This window comes from Sciurus vulgaris, assembly GCF_902686455.1.
Source record: "Sciurus vulgaris genome assembly, chromosome: 10".
Classification (NCBI taxonomy): Eukaryota; Metazoa; Chordata; class Mammalia; order Rodentia; family Sciuridae; genus Sciurus; species Sciurus vulgaris.
Genome location: NC_136470.1, coordinates 128,584,243 through 128,601,601, shown reverse-complemented (window position 1 = coordinate 128,601,601; position 17,359 = coordinate 128,584,243). Strand labels below are relative to the sequence as shown.

At 37.6% G+C, this 17,359-nt stretch overlaps 1 protein-coding gene across 1 annotated transcript in view; it reads left to right on the top strand.

The window, feature by feature from the left end:
• Positions 1 to 257: 257 nt before the first annotated feature.
• TFDP2 (transcription factor Dp-2) overlaps positions 258 to 17,359 on the top strand; it is a 166,226-nt gene continuing 149,124 nt past the window's right edge. The window contains 1 exon segment of the mRNA XM_079101091.1: positions 258 to 398. The gene's annotated coding sequence lies outside the window, so the exon portion shown is untranslated.

Sequence of the window (17,359 nt, the reverse complement as noted above, 5' to 3'; positions counted from 1 at the left end):
GCACCGCCGGCCGGGCCAATCAGTGGGAAGCGTCGCCTTGCGTCATGCATCCCGAGAGCCAATCACCGTTCATCGTGCTGCTCCGCCGCCAAAGCTTGCGCGGGGGAAGCGGGGCAGTAGCTCTGTCGGGTGAGGGCGGACGGAGTCGGCAGCGACCTCGGCGGTGCAGCCGTCGCTGCCTGGCACCCGGGGCGCGCCCTGACCCTTTCTCTTTTGGGAGGCTCGAGGGCGCGCGCACGGTCGGGGCCTCGAACTCCCGGGCCTCGACTTGGCAGGCCACGGATTTCCCCGACTGCCGCCAAGTGCGGGCGCCAGAGAAGCGGCGGCGCCAGAAGACGTGCCTGAGGCTCTGCCTGGCCGGCTCGCGTGGCTGCCTGGTCCTGTGCACCCGAGCCGCGGTAAGGTCCGGGGCGAGGGCGCGGGCCTGCTTGCCGAGGCCCTTTGGACCCGGCGCGGCGCCTGCCGGGGCAGGTTTCCCTCCCTGAGCCCAAGGGCCCCCCGGCCACCCCGAGTCGCATCTGCTTATTCCCACGGGTTCTCCCAGGCCTGGCCGAGTAACCCTTGAGTGTCTGGACGAGAATCGGAAGCCTGAGAGGGTCGTGCACTCTCACACACACACACAGCAAACCGGGGGAGGTGGCGTCCCTGAGTCACGCCTGGTGGGAGAGGGGAAGGGCTGCTTTCCACCCTCTCGGCAGAGGAGGATGGCTTCTGAATCTGGTTTGCTGACTTTTCCTCCTCCTCTCAGGACCCACAAGCCTCCATCTGTCTCTGCCAGGTGTTTCTCAAGAGTTCTAAAGCCTTGTGTGCCTGGGAGAACCTCATCTTCCCCCTAAGGGAACTTTTCTCTAGAGGATCACTTTTGGGGCCCAGAGACCTTTGAGAAATTCTGGAAAGCTGTGATCCTGCCCCACAGAGCAGGCTCAAGATTGTCGTAGGATTTCGCGAAGGGACAGTCCAACGGAGGAAATGAACGCTCAGCCCGTGTTACCTTGCGTTGTGTGGCCTCGGTTTGTTCAGCTGTAAAATAGTAGTTCCTCCCTATGCGGAGGGGGGAGGGTATTGCGAGGAGTAAAGGGACGGATCTATGGAATGCGCTTGCCACTGGGCTCCCAGGTATTAAGTGCCCAGCGTGAGTTAGGCATTTTTATTATTGACTACCGGGGATGCCAGTTCAGAAAAGTACTCCCCGCCCATTGTTTCCCCTTTTCTGTTGAAACAGTTAACAGCCTCATTCCTTTTCCATAGTCACTGCTGCAACTCCCTCGGTCCTCGAATACTTTTCTCTTTTCCTCATTCCATTTCAGAGGGCTCAGACTCCCGCTTCTGCTTATCTGCTTTCCTTTACTAAATCAGTAACTGACTCTTCCCCTGCCCCATTCTCCCCCCGTCTTGTGTTTTCATTTGATTTTTTACCGCCTAATTTTTTTTTTTTTTTCCCTGGGCCACTGGTTTTCTCTTAATGGCTTGCAATCTCCCCCACACCTAATAAATAGAGTTGAAGTTATTCATCGGTTTTTCTGCACGGCACAGTCACGACTGTTTTTCTGTTCAAAATTAAGTGTAAAATAGTTTAACTCATCTGTGTTGCATCTTGCTTTTTCCACCTCATTGCTTAGCCTGTTAATTCAACATCCCTGTCATATTACTATAATTAATCTTAATGTCAGTGTTCATTCTCAAATAGCACCAGGAGAAAAATGCCTAGACCCCAGATTCTATCACACTTGTGTACTGGCTCTGGATGTATTTGTTATTTATTAGAACATCGTGTGCCTGGAGCTGGTGGAGTCTAATGGCAGGCGCGGTGTCTGTAGGTTCTGGCAGTGCGCTTGCACAGCAACGTAGCCCACAACTTATTAAACTCTTCCTTTTCAATTTTTTTCTTGTTTCTAGTTTGATTAAGAAAGAAATTGAAATTTTCTAGTGTAATAATTTTGTGATCCTAAATTCCTCCACCCTCACTCGTGTGAATGTAAAGTTCAGGTGGCACATGGCAAGTTTTCCCCTTGCAGCCAGAATTTTTAACTGAGCCATGTGCTCTCAGTGCTTCTTGAAATGGGATGTACATCTTTTTTCGTCATCTTTCAAACTTCTTGATGTGTCTGTCAGAATGGATCTCAGAAGAAACTAGAAAATATAGATTGAGAGCTTTTAGGTCATAGAATTTTAAGTTATAATAGATTTTAAAGATGATTAAGTATACTTGCCCTGCATACTTGAATCTTTATGTTTTAGTCTAGGGTACATGACTCTCTATGTGTGGATCACAATTGGACTTAAAAATAGATTTGTGAACCTTTAGAAATATTTAGCAAAATTTTTGGCATTTGCATATTTTTCTGGAGAGAGAACTCAATAGTTTCTGAAGCAACTTGTAGTTTCCAATTTATATAGAATTATTTCTTTTATTGAACTGGAAGTTGTATCCTCACTGTATATGTTTTGCCTCTTCTATATTGTGAGTTTAGATATTTGAAGATATTTATATTTCACTCTTTCTTTTCTTCTCTGGACAAAACATTCTCAAATCTTTTTTTTTCACACTACAGCGAAGGGAATGAACACTCAGGCCTGTATTACCTTGCACTGTGCTAGGGATTGAACCTGGGGACACTCTACCACTGAGCTACAAAATTATTTTTAATTTTGAGACAGGGTCTTGCTAAATTGCTCAGGGCCTCGATAAATTTCTGAGACTGAAATGGAACTTGCAGTCCTCCTGCCTCAGCCTTTCTAGTTGCAGGGATTAGATGTGTGCCCCACCACGTGCACCACCATGCCCAGGGATGTTTTCAGTTTTTAACCTCTTCTAATGACTTTTCTGTTACTGTTTTCATATGAACTTCTTCATGGTACCTGTGGCTTTTTAAAGGATTTATTTTAGTTCATTCATATTCTTACAAGTATGGTACTCTAAATTAGGTATTAACTAATATAGAAGATCTTAAGTTATCCCTGTTTTTTTGTTTGGTACTGGGAATTGAACCCAAGGGTGCTTTATCACAGAGTTACATCCCTAGTCTTTCAAATTTTGAGACAGGGTCTCACTTAAATTGCTGATGCTGGACTTGAATTTGTGGTCATTCTGCCTTAGCCTTTTGAGTAGCTGGGATTATAGGTGTGGGCCATCCATCTACCTGGGGCTACCTCTCTGATATCATCCTCATCATTGTCATCATCATTCTGGGGATTGACTCCACGGGCTCTTAATCTTTGAGCTACATCCCCATCCCTTTTTATTTTTTAGTTTTAGACAAGATCTTGCTAAGTGCTGAGGATGGCTTTATAGGTCGGCACCATGGTGCCTGGCTCCGGTTTTTAAGGAATGTACTTTAAACTGGGTGTGGTGGCTTATGCTTGTAAACCCTGTGGACTGGGGAGGTTGAGGCAGGAGGATTGGAAGTTTAAAGCCAGCCTTAGCAATTTAGTCAAGTCCTAAGCAACTTAATGAGACCCTGTCTCTAAATAAAATATAGAAAGGGCTGGGAATGTGGCTTAGTGGTTAAGGCTCTACAGGTCAATCCCTGGTACCAATTTTTTTTTTTTTTTTTTTATAATTAAAAAAGAATGTACTTTAAGAGGAGATTTGCTTCTTACGCAGCCACATCATACTAATTCATAGTGATGTACTGGTTAAGAAGATAAACTCTAGACTAACCTTGGGTTTAAGTTTTGCCCCTACAGTTTTTTGATTGAACAACTTTGAGTAAATTATTTAACACACTGAGCCTTAGTTTTCTCATCTGTAAAATGGTGTTAATAATAGTACCACTTTCATAGGATTGTTTTAAAAATTAAATTTATATATATATGTGTATGTAAAGCATTCAGAATGTTCCCTGGCATCTAATTGCTGTGTTTGTGTGTGTAATAATAATCTGTTATTACTGATTTTATAGTCAACTAAATTTCTTTGAGTTGTTTTGCTCATGCTTTTCCAATTTTTTTTCCCCCAGTGCTGGGGATTGAATGTAGGACCCACCAGCCCCCTCTCCCCCAAATTTTAGTCATGCTTTCCTAATTCATTAATGGAGTCTTTTTTCGTAGCACTTTGCATTTATCTGTATTAAATTTTTCTTATCAGAATGTTTCCATTTTATTGACATTTTTAAAAAGTTCTGATTTGGTCATCCAGTAAATGCCAAAATGTGTGTTTGATAAACTGTAAATTTGATAATGCTGGCATTGCTTTCTTGCAAATTTTTTATGAAAATGTTGACTACATAGTACTAAGAGCAGAGTTATTGCCTTTCTGAAGAACGATAAAAATTTTAATTCTTTGGTTCAAATGGGTCAATTGGTTAGAAATTCAGCCAGTTTATTATTATGCACCTCAAATATTTCTAAATTTTTACAAGAAAATTATGAGAAACTTTGACCGTTTATTTATTAGAATTCAGATTTTATATACCTTTTTAAAAAAATTTATTTCTGATCAGTTTAGTAACTCAGAAAAAAAGCTTTAATCTGTCATTATTTGGCCTTAATGAAATCATACTACTTTCTGGTCGTGTATGTGGATTACTATTTTTCTTTTTTCATATATATATATATATATATATATATATATATTTTTTTTTTTTTTTTTTTTTTTTTTAAAGTTGTCAATGGATCTTTTATTTTCTTTATTTATATGTGGTGCTGAGTATTGAGCCCAGGGCCTCATACATGCCAGGTAAGTGCTCTACCACTGAGCCACAACTCCAGCCTCAATATTTTTTCTAAGAGTTCTTGAACTTCTCTTAATAATAATTCTAGAATCTTGCCTGGAATTACTTTGAACTTCAATGATCAGTAGTATGTAGGATTCCGTTTCTCTTTTTTTGAACAACAGTGCTGTGTTTTCCTGTCTTTAGTCTTCTGTCAACCTTTCCTCCTCCCAATTTCTAAATGAGTGCCAACAACTGTGTGCAATTTTTATCTGGAGCAAAATACCTTATTGAAGATTTGCTTCAAGCAGTAAGGAACTCTTTTTTTGTCTTCTCATTCATTTTGAGCTTTGATTTCTGTTAACTTGATGAAATTCATTAATGCCCATTTTGGGTAGGATACTAAAGCTATTTTATCTCATTGAAATTGAAGAGAATTTTTCTTGATAGAGCTATGCCTGAAGCAGAAAGGTAAACTACATCAACTTCTTTCCATTCCTACTGTTGTTACCATGGTCTGGGTGGGTTCATCCCTTTTTTTTTTTTTTTCTTTTTCTTTTTTGGTGTTATTGGGATTAAACCCAGAGGCTCTTTACTACTGAGCTACATTCAGGGTCTCACAAACTTGCTTAGGGTCTCACTAAATAGTATACTGAGACTGGCCTTGAATGTATGATCCTTCTGCCTCAGCCTGCTGAGTCACTGGGAATACAGGCGTGCACCATTGTGCCCAGCTCATTCCTTTTTTTTTTTTTTTCTCCCTCCTTACCTTTCCTTATTTTCTTTCCTTCTTTCCTCTTTCCTTCCTTCCTTCCACCAGGGATTAAACCCAGGGATGCTTAACCACTAAGCCACATCCCCATCCCTTTTTATTTTTTATTTGGAGGCAGGGTCTCACTAAGTTGCTTAGGGCCTGATTAAGTAGTTGAGGCTGGCTTTGAACTTGCAATCCTCTTGCCTCAACCTCCAAGCCACTGGGATTACAGGTTTGCACCACCGTGCCCAGTTTATCATTCCTTTTTTCTTTTTTTTTAATTTAAGAATCAAATAGGAATTTTTTTTTCATTTTGCTGTTGGACCTTTATTTTTATTTATTTTTATATGCAGTGCTGAGAATTGAACCCAGTGCCTCACACAAGCTGAGTGAGTGCTCTTGCACTGAGCACAACCCCAGCCCAATCATTCCTTTTTTCAAAGGACTATGCTAATAGCTTTCTATTGATCATCTTCCCAGTCTTTCTGTCTCCTGTCTTTTTTTTGGCGGGGGGGAGGGTGGGTCCCAGGGATTGAACTCAGGGCACTCAATCACTGAGCCACATCCCCAGCCCTATATTGTATTTTGTTTACTACTGAGTTACTGGTCTCATTAAGCACCTTGCTTTTGCTGAGGGTGACTTTGAACTCTTGATCCTCCTGCCTCAGCCTCCCCAGCCACTGGAATTACAGGTGCAAGCCACTATATCTGGCTTGTCTCCTGCCTTTTTAAAGTCTTCGTCCCTGTAGAGATAATCTATAATTATCTAATTAGAATTTTAATAATTTTGAGTCTTTACCCCAACTCTCTTATTCTGTGTTTTGTTTACTACCTTTCAAAATTTAAGCGCGCGCGCATGCTTATGTGCCCGCAAGCCCGCGTGTGAGTGTGTGTGTGTGTGTGCTTATGTGCATGCGTGCCTGCACAAGGGATTGAACCAGGGCCTTGGTCGTGCCCAGTGCATGTTCTGCTACTGAGTTATATCCCCAGTCCCTCCAGCCCTTTTTAACCTTCCTATTCTTAGGGATGGTATGAAGCAGCAGCCAGATCCTAGGGGAGAGGGATGGTGGCTCCCTACCAACTAGTCTTTGTGTGAGTCACTCCACAGTCATTTAAGAAGTGTTTACTATGTTACAGGCACTTTATGAAACACTGAGTTGACAAAGGAGCATGATATAGTCCTCAAAAACATCCTATATGTAAGGAAGGGAGAAAGTAGTTTTTCGTTGTTGTTGTTTGTTTGTTTTTGTACCAGAAGTCGAACCCAAGGACACCTTACCATTGAGCCATATCCCCACCCCTTTTTATCTTTTATTTAACAACAGGATCTCACTAAATTGCTTAGGCCCTTTTTAAATTGCTGAGGCTGGCTTTGAACTTGTGATCTTCGCGTCTCAGCCTCCTGAGCTGCGGGAATTACAGACATGTACCACTGTGCCCTGGGAAAGTAGATTAAAATGTTATTGTTATGAAAGAAAAGAGCTTAAAGTTTCCAAAAGGCAAGAAGAATAAAAATATAATAGCAATAATGTTAGTCACAGAGCAGGAGTGTCCTGTGTAGTAAAACCTTTGTACTTCATAGTCATAGGTGCTATGGCTAAGGATGCTGTTATGAATAGGCATGTGGGCATGTTTTGCTTTCTGGACTTTTCTGGACCTACGGTGTTTTTTTTTATTTTTAACTTCTTGAATTAATATTTGACTGTTTTCAATTTTATAAATTTCTGAAAGTCTTCCTCATATTTTTAGTACCAGAGGTAAAACCTTGTTAAATGCCTTTTTTGGGGAATCATGAAGATTCAAAAAAATTATACAATTAATAATTATATAGCTTGATGAATTTTCATTAACTAAATATATCTGTGTAACCATCACCCTAGATCTAGAAACAGACTGTTACCATCTTCCTTCTTCCCCGTGGGAACTATACTGGCTTCTAACAGCATGAATTGATAAAATCACCTCTATATAACCTGATCTATTTTTAGTTCCCTTGATAGTTATAATCTAAATTGTATAATTGCTCTATTTTTTAATAAAACATTTTTATTTATTTTAGACCTATAGGAAAGTTGCAAAGTTAGTATGAAGAGTTAAGTCACATTTGTCATTCCGTTTCCCCTGATGTTAACAGTTTTATATGACCATAGTAGAATCATGAGCCTCATGGTGTTTTGTGTAACCACAGACTGCATATATGATAGTGGTGCCATAAGGTTGTAATGGAGCTTAAAAATTCCTAATACTTAGAATGTTGTAGCCATTAGAAAGGTTATAATATAATTCATTCCTAATGTTTGTGGTGAAACTGTTATAAAAAAAAACCTATGCATACTGTTAGTCATATGAAAGTACAGCACATAAAATGATGTGTATAGTACAATATATTATAAACAACTATGTTACTGGTTTATATATTTACTGTAATATATTTACCATATAGCACATAGTATTTTTTTATTTTTAATTTTTGAATTTTTAAATTTTTTACACACTACATTTTGATTCATTATACACAAATGGGGTACCTCATTTTGTTTCCATGGTTGTACATGATGTAGATTCATAGCATTTGTGTAATCATTCATGTACATAAGGTAATGATGTCTGTCTCATTCCACCATTTTTCATACACCCCTCATTTCCTTCAACATAATCCAAAGTTCCTCCCTTCTGCTCTCATTCCCCACCCCCTCACCCCCATTATATGTTATTCTCCACTTATCAGGGAAAACATTCGGCCTTTGGTTTTTTGGGATTGGCTTATTTCACTTAGCATGATATTCTCTAATTCCATCCATTTATTTGCAAGTGCCATAATATTATTCTTCTTTATGACTGAATAATATTCCATTGTGTATATATACCAGAGTTTCTTTATCCATTCATCTGTTGAAGGGCATCTAGGTTGCTTCCACACTCTAGCTATTGTGAACTGAGGTGCTATAAAAATTGATGTGGCTGTATTAGTGTAGTATGCTGATTTTAAGTCCTTTGGGTATAAACCGAGGAGTGGGATAACTGGGTCAAAAGGTGGGTTCATTCCAAGCTTTCTTTTTTTTTTTTTCTGTGGTGCTGGGGATCGAACCCAGGGCTTTTGCTTGCAAGGCAAGCACTCTACCGACTGAGCTATCTCCTCAGCCCCTCATTCCAAGCTTTCTGAGGATTCTCCACACTGCTTTCCAGAGTGGCTGCACCAATTTACAACTCCACCAGCAATGTAAAAGTGTGCGTTTTCCCCCACATCCACGCCAACATCTTTTATTGTTTGTGTTCTTGATAATAGTCATTCTGATTGGAGTAAGATGAAATCTTAGAGTTGTTTTAATTTGCATTTCTCTAATTACTAGAGATGTTGAACACTTTTTCATATATTTATTAATTGCCTGTATGTCTTCTTCTATAAAGTGTCTGTCCAGTTCCTTGGCCCATTTATTGATTGGGTTTTTTGTATTTTTGGTGTAAAGTTTTGTAAGTTCTTTATAAATTTTGGAGATAAGTGCTGTATCTGAAGTGCGTGTGGAAAAGATTTTCTCCCACTCTGAAGGTTCTGTCTTCACGTTCTTTATTGTATCCTTTGCTGAGAAAAAGCTTTTTAGTTTGAGTCCATCCCATTTATTGATTCTTGCTTTGATTTCTTGTGCTTTGGGAGTCTTATCGAGGAAGTCTGATCCTAAGCCAACATGAAGAAGATTCGGGCCTATTTTGTCTATTAGGTGCAGAGTCTCTGGTCTAATTCCTATGTCTTTGATCCATTTTGAGTTGAGAGTTGTGCAGGATGAGGAGATAGAGGTTTAATTTCATTTTACTGCATATGGATTTCTAGTTTTTCCAGCACCGTTTGTTGAACAAGCTATCTTTTCCCCATTGTATGTTTTTGGCTGCTTTGTCTAGTATAAGGTGACTGTATTTATGTGGTTTTGTCTCTGTGTCTTCTATTCTGTACCATTGGTCTGCCTGTCTATTTTGGTGCCAATATCCTGCTGTTTTTGTTACTATTGCTCTGTAGTATAGTTTAAGGTCTGGTATTGTGATACCTCCTGCTTCACTTTTTCTACTCAGGATTTTTTTTGGCTATTCGAGGTCTCTTGTTCTTCCAGATGAAGTTCATGATTGCTTTCTCTATTTCTATGAGGAATGTCATTGGGATTTTAATTGGAATTGCATTGAATCTGTATAGTGCCTTTGATAGAATGGCCATTTTGCCAATGTTAATTCTGCCTATCCAAGAACATGGGAGATCTTTCCATCTTCTAAGGTTTTCTTCAGTTTCTTTCTTTAGTGTTCTGTAGTTTTCATTGTAGAGGTCTTTCACCTCTTTTGTTTTAGTTTAATTCCCAAGTATTTTTTTGAGGCTATTGTGAATGGAGTGGTTTTCCTAATTTCTCTTTCAGAGGATTCATCACTTGTGAATAGAAATGCATTAGATTTACACATATTGATTTTGTATCCTGCTACTTTGCAGAATTCATTTATTAGTTCTAGAAGTTTTCTAGAGTTTTTTGGATCTTCTAAATATAGGATCATGTCTTCAGCAAATCGTAGCATATAGTGTTTGATGATAAATGACCATTACTGACTTATGTAGTTACTGTACTATACTTCTTATTTTAGAGTCTATTCCTTCTACTTAAAAAAAAAAGTTTGCTTGCTGTAATACTAGGCACAGTGATGTATGCCGGTAATTCTAGCAACTCAGGAGTCTGGGGTGGGAGGTTCACCAGTTTGAGGCCAGCCTGGGCAACTTTATAAATACATAAAAAGAGATATGAATGTAGCTTAATTGTAGTGTGCCACTGGGTTCAATCCCCAGTACCACCAAAAAATATTTTTGCTGTAAAACAGTATTCCTCCATATGCTGGCAGCAGCCTTGTGTATCTCATGTTTATTGACTCTCTTGTGCCTGATTTAATCTCATATTTTGTTCATCATAGCTCTAGGAGCAATAGGTTGTGCCATGTGTCTGCATCATATAGTCTCATGTGTAGTAGGCTATGTGATCTAGGTTTTGTGGTTATCATCTATGATGTTCACATGATGTAAGGAAACACCTAATAACATATTTCTCAGAATTATTCCATTTATTAAGCATTGTGTGACTGTATAATTATCAAGGGTAATATGATAATGTATAATATTATTAACTTAAAAATGCAGGCCGGATTTGAATTTTGCCAGTTTTTCCACTGATGATATTTTTTCTGTTCCAAGATCCTATCTAAAGTCTGCATTACATTCAGTTTCTCCTTAGTCTTTTCTTTTGTCTAATACCCTTTAGTTTTTCTTTGTCTTTCATGACCTTGATACTACTGTTCAGAATGTTCTTTTATTTGGGGATGTCCAATATTTGTGGTATATTTGGGTAAAAAATAAAACAAAAAATGATGCATCTTTCTTTCACAGGGCATTATGTTAAAGAGTTAATCATATTGATGTTTTTTATTATTGATCTTTTTCTTTTCTCAGTTTGGTTAAGTTGGTATTTACTTGCTTTCATGTCTTTTTTTGAAAATTTTTTGTAGTTGTGTATGGACAACATGTCTTTATTTTATTTCTTTATTTTTATGCAGTGCTAAAGATCAAACCCAGTGCCTCAACACGTGCTAGGCAAGTGCTCTGCCACTGAACCCGAGCCCCAATCCTAGTCCCAGTCCCAGCCCCAGCCCTAGCTCCTTGATTTAATGTTTTACATTTAGTTGCTTAATCCTTCTGGAGTTCATTCATGTATTCATACGTTGTAAAATGTGGATTTAATTTTATCATTTTCCAAATAACTATTCATCACCATTTTTTTATTAAAAAGTCCATCTTCTCACCTACTCAGGACACTGAGCCAAGAGAATTGCAAGTTTCAGGCCAGCCTGGATGACTTACCCTGATCCTGTCTCAAATTAAAATAGAAAGGGTAGAAAATGTAGCTCCATGGTAGAGTACTTGCCTAGCATGCACGAGTCCCTAGTTTCAATCTCAAGTAACACACACACACACACACACACACACACACACACACACACGTGCGCGCGCATACACAGTCCTTTCCATTGTTATAGAAATAATCAAAATAATCTTGATGGAATTTAACAATTTTATCATAATTTTTTATGATAAAAACACTCAAGAAAGTAGGGATAGAAGGAAACTGCCTCTATATAATAATGGCATATATGAAAGACATACAGCTGACATCATACTCAAGGGTGAAAGACTGAAATTTTTTCTAAGATCAGGAACAAGACAATGATGTCCACTTTCACCACTTCTGACCTAGTACTAGATGTCCCAGCCAGAGCAGTTAGACAAGAAAAAGAAATAAAAGACATCCAGATTAGACAGGAGAAAGTAAAATTATCACTCTTCATAGATGACATGGTCCTATATGAGAACACCCTGAAGATTAACAAAACTCCCAAATCTGTTAGAACTAATAAACAAATTCAGCAAAGTGACAGAATACAAAATCAACACACAAAAATCAGTTTCACTTCTATATACTAACGTATCAAAAAGGAAGTTGAAAAAACAATGTATGACAATATTAAAAATACTTTAAACAAAATAGGGGAAAGGCTTATAAACTGAAAACTACAAAACCTTGCTGAAAGAAAGAAATAAATGGAAAGATGTCCTGAGTTATTGCACTTGAAGACTTCATATTGTTAAGATGTCAGTATTACCCAAAGCAAGATACAGATTCAATGCCATTCCTGTAAAAATTCCAATGACACCTTTTTTGGGCCAGAAATAAAAAAACCCATTCTAAAATTTATATGATATCTCCAGGGACCCTGAATAACCAGAACAATTGTGGAAAGGAACAAAGTTGAAAATCTCACATTTACCAGGTTTAAAACTAGTGGCACAGGCCTATAATCCCAGGAGCTCAGGAGGATGAGGCAGGAGGATCTTGAGTTCAGAGCTGCCTCAGCAACAGCAAGGTGCTAAGCAACTCAGTGAGATCCTGTGTTTAAATAAAATACAAAATAGGGCTGGGAATGTGGCTCAGTCATCGAGCGCCCCTGAGTTCGATCCCTGGTACCAAAAAAAAATTAAATAAATAAAAGAAAAATTAAAAAACTGGTTACAAAGCTACCGTAATCAAAACTCGTGGTTTTGGCATAGACACAGACATAAAATAACCCAGAAACAAACCCAGATATGTATGGGCAAATGATATTTAACACGGGTGCCAAGACTATTCAATGAGGAAAGGACAATCATTTCAGCAAATCATGTTAGGAAAACTATATATTCATATGGAAGAGAATAGAGTTAGATCCTTATACTATATGCAAAAATTAACATGAATCAAAGGCCCAAATGTAAGAACTAAAATTATAAAATGATTAGAAGAAAACATGGGAAAGTCTTTATACATTGGATTTGGCAATGATTACCAAAAGCCAGGCAATGAAGAAAAAAATAAGTTGGACTACATCAAAACTAAACTTTTATGCATCAAAGGATACCATCAGCAGAGTGAAAGGCAACCATGGAATGTCAGAAAATACTTGAAAATTGTATTTGATATGAGGTTAATATTTAAAATATATAATGAACTCCTATAGCCATGCATGTGGTACAAGCCTATGATCCCAGCTCCTTGGAGGATTGAGAGAGGAGGGTTGAAAGTTTAGTGAGACTCTGCAGCCTAATGAGACCCTGTCTCAAAATGTGAAAAGGTCTTCAGTACAATGCAGCTCAGTGATAGAGCACCCCTGGGTTCAGTCTTCAGTACTGCCTCCCCCAAGAAAAGTCTCTGATAGTTCAACAATCAAAACTCAAACAGCTTGATTAAAAAATAAGCCCAAGGTTTCAAATACATATTCCTCCAAAGATGTACAGAGGACCAATAAGCACAATAAAAATGACCAACATAAAAATATTCCCAATATTTCTAATCATTAAGAAATTATAAATCAATAACCATAAATTATGTAAGCCCATATGTATTTACATCCAGAGTCATAATATTTTAAATAAACAATCATGCAGTGAAAAAAAAAATATAAATCAAAATCACAATGAGGGCTGGGGCTGTAGCTCGGTGGAGCACTTGCCTCACACGTATGAGGCACTGGGTTCAATCCTCAGCACCACATTAAAAAAATGAATAAAGATATTGTGTCCATCTACAACTAATAAAGTAAAACATAATGAGATATACCTCTTCATATCCAAAAAATAAAAAAGAAGAAGGAGAAAGAAAATGTATTGATATATCAGAAAAGATGTGGTCTGTTCCCAAATTGAATCCTTCGGGCACTGCTGGTAGGAGTGTAAATGATATAGCTGCTGTAGAAAGCAGTATTGTGGTTCCTCAAATATTAAAAACAAGGGGGCTGGGGTTGTGGCTCAGTGGTAGAGCACTTGCCTGGCATGTGTGAGGCACTGGGTTTGATTCTCAGCACCACATATAAATCATGAACAAAAGAAAAGATCTATCAACATCTAAAAAAGTATTTAAAAAAAAATAAGAGTTAGGAATGTGGCTCAGTGGTAGAGTATTTGCCTAGTAAGTGTGAGGCTGTGGGTTTGATCCCCAGCGTGGCTGAAAGAAAGAAAAAAAAAGAATTACCATATGACAGCAACTTCATTTATGAGTATATACTGAAAAGAATTGAAAACAGGGTCACTTGGTGCTCTCTGTACTCCCATGTTTTCAGTGATTAAAATGTAGAAGCAACGCATATCCATTGAAAGATGCTAACCAAATGTGGTATATGCATACGTGGGAATATGATTTAATGTTTTAAAAAATTCCAACATGCTACAACTGAATGAAGTTTACCATTATACTAATTGAAATAAGCCCATAACAGACATGCAAATATCGTATGATTCCATTTATGTAAGGTACCTAGAGTAGTCTAATTCAGAGGTGCAAAGTGGAAGGATAGTTTCCAGGAGCTGAGGGCAGGAGTGAATGAGGAATTTATGTTTTAATGGGTACAGAGTTTAAATTTTTCAAAACGAAAGGGTTCTGGAGATTGATCATACAATAATGTGAATATACTTAACATCGCTGAACTGCATATAAATGATTAAGGCGTTACATTTTATGTTATGTGTATTTTGCCACAATTTGCAAAAAAATCATCTGGAAAAAAAGGTCTGTCTTTGTCCAGTGATTGGAGATACCACCTTTGTTACATACTGTATTTCCTTATGTATTTTGGTCTAATTCTGGATTTTCTGTTCTGTTTCTCTGATCTGATCTTTTGGTCTGTTCATGAACTTGTATCCCAACATTTTAACTGTAGGTGTTTTATAGTATGTCTTAATGTCTGGTAAGGCTAGCCTGTCTTTGTTGTTTTTCCTTTTCAGTCATTTTCTAGTTATTCTTGCATTTTTTTTTATGTCAGTTATTTTTTATGGTGGTGCTGGGATTAGGTAAAGCATTTTACCACTAACCTATATCCCCACTGTTTCTCTATCAATTGTATTTATTTATTTATTTTAAATATTTTTTAAATGTTGATAGACCATTTATTTTATTCATTTTTTATTTATTTATTTGTTTGTTTTTTTATTAATGTGGTGCTGAGGATTGAACCCAGTGTCTCACACTTGCTAGGCAAGTGCTCTATCGCTGATCCACTACCCCAGCCCCTATTTATTTCTTTTGAGATGGGATCTTGCTGTGTTATCCAGGCTGGCTTCTCATGATCTTTCTGCCTTAACCTAAGGGAGTACCTGGGATTATAGGTGTGTACCCTTATCAGTTTTAGCATCAACTCATACAGATCTGAAGATGACTTGTTAGTGTTTTTGCTGAGATTACATTGAACTTAAAAATTACTTTAGTGAGTTATCTTCTTCAAGAATATTGTGTTTTTCCATTGTTTGTCTTTTAGGGTTATTTATTTAATGCTGGGAATTGAACCCAGGGCCTTGTTCATTCTAAGCTTACTCTCTACCAGTGAGCTATACCCACAGTCCTCTTTGTGGGTCATTTGAAAAATTTTCTTATATAGGTTTCTGTTTAAACAGTTATATTTTTGTGAAAATTCAGGTGTGATAAAATTAACTTATTAAAGTATATAGTTCTGTTGTTCTTAGTATATTCAGAAATATGCGCAACCATTATCTCTACTTCATTCTGAAACATTTTCATCTCTCTGAAAAGAAACCCCATGCCCAGTGCTTGCTTGGGCAGCACATATACTAAAAATGGATCGATACAGAAGAGATTAGCATGACCCCGTGCAAGGATGATATGCAAGTTCATCAAGTGTTCCATATTTTAAAAAATGTTGATGGTTTTGGGAGAGATTTTATTAAAAAAAGAAACAAACAAAAGAAACCCCATACCTCTTACCAGTCACTCCCCATCCCATTCTCCTCATCCCTGTTAACTACTAATCTTTCTGTTTCAATAAATGTGACTATTCTGAATATTTTATACAAATGGAACCATAAAATATGTGACCTTGTGTGACTGGTCCTTTTTGTTGGCATAACATTTTGAAGGCTTATTCATGGTATCAGTCATTCCCTTTTCATTGCCAAATATTCCATTGTCTCTATATACCATATTTTGTTTATTCATTATTTTGGTGGACTTTGGGGCTATTTGCACTTTTTGTCTGTTACAGTAATGTGGTATATGTATGCAGGCCTTTGTGTAAACTGTATGTTATTTCTTATTCCTTTCTTTTCTTGTTTTTTTTCTTTTTGATGGATGGAGTGGGGGGTGGGTGGATTCTTGCTAGTTGCCCAGGCTGGCCTCAAACTCCAGGGTTCAAGTTACCCCACTCTGACCCTGCCTCAGTTTTCCCAGTAGCTGTGACTACAGGTGTGTACCACCATATCCAGCTTTAACTGTTTTAAAAATTCCTTCACGTAGGTATTATGCCTTTCTTGTTAAATTCATTTCCAGGTATTCAGTCTTTGTTGCTATTGGGTTTTCTCTGCCTCTATATTGTCCAAATATTTAAAAAAAATATTTTTAGTTGTCAATGGACCTTCATTTTATTTATTTATATGTGGTGCTGAGAATCGAACCGAGTGCCTCACCTATGCTAGGCAAGTGCTGTACCCGAGCTACAACCCAGCCCCAAGTCCCAGTATTTTTTTATTTTTGTTTTGATCTGCATTGATTTGTTACTAATCACAAATGAGATTTACCTGTAATTCCATTTATATATTTAGTGGTTCTGTAAATTTTTAGCAAGCGTATTTCATTTAAAACAGTATTTTCTTAATAATATAGGACCTTTAGATTTTTTTAATGCCAGTGAAAAACTTCTTTCTTCTTATGTTATTGTTGTCTAGGCTACATTTCCTTCTGTTTTCCCTCCTTTATTTCAACTTCTAAAATTAGTACAACTGTCATACAGATGATTTTTTTTCACATATACTCTTATTTTTATTTTTTATTTTTGTGTTTCCCCTTTCTTGAATTCATTTTGAATTTCGTGTGGTTTCCATTTTCCTGAAGTACAGCCTTTAAAAGTTTCCTAATTGAATGTGCTGAGATCATCTTTCTGGAAATGTGTTTATTTCACCCTCATTTTTGAAAGATAGTTTGGAATTCTAGGTTAATATTTTACCTTAGCACCTTGTGGGTATTATTTTACTTGGTTTTTGTTGTCATTGTTCTTGAGAAATCTTGTGCAGTTCAATAGTCATTTCTATGTAGATAATGTTTTTTTTTTTTTTTTTTTGGGAGGGTCGGGTGTTGCTTTTTTTTTTTTTTTTTTTTAATAGAACTTGATAGTTCTGTGCTTGCTTTTTATCCTTGTTTTTGTTTTTGTAGTACTGGGGATTGAACCCAGGGCCTCTCACATGCCAGGCAGGTGTTCTACCGCTGAGCTATACTTTCTTATTGTTGTAAAGTGCATATAACAAAGTTTACTATTTTAACTATTTTTATCTTAACTATTTTAAAGTGCACAGTTTAGTTTTTTGAAGTACATCTGTACTATTGTGTAACCATTGCCACCATCCATC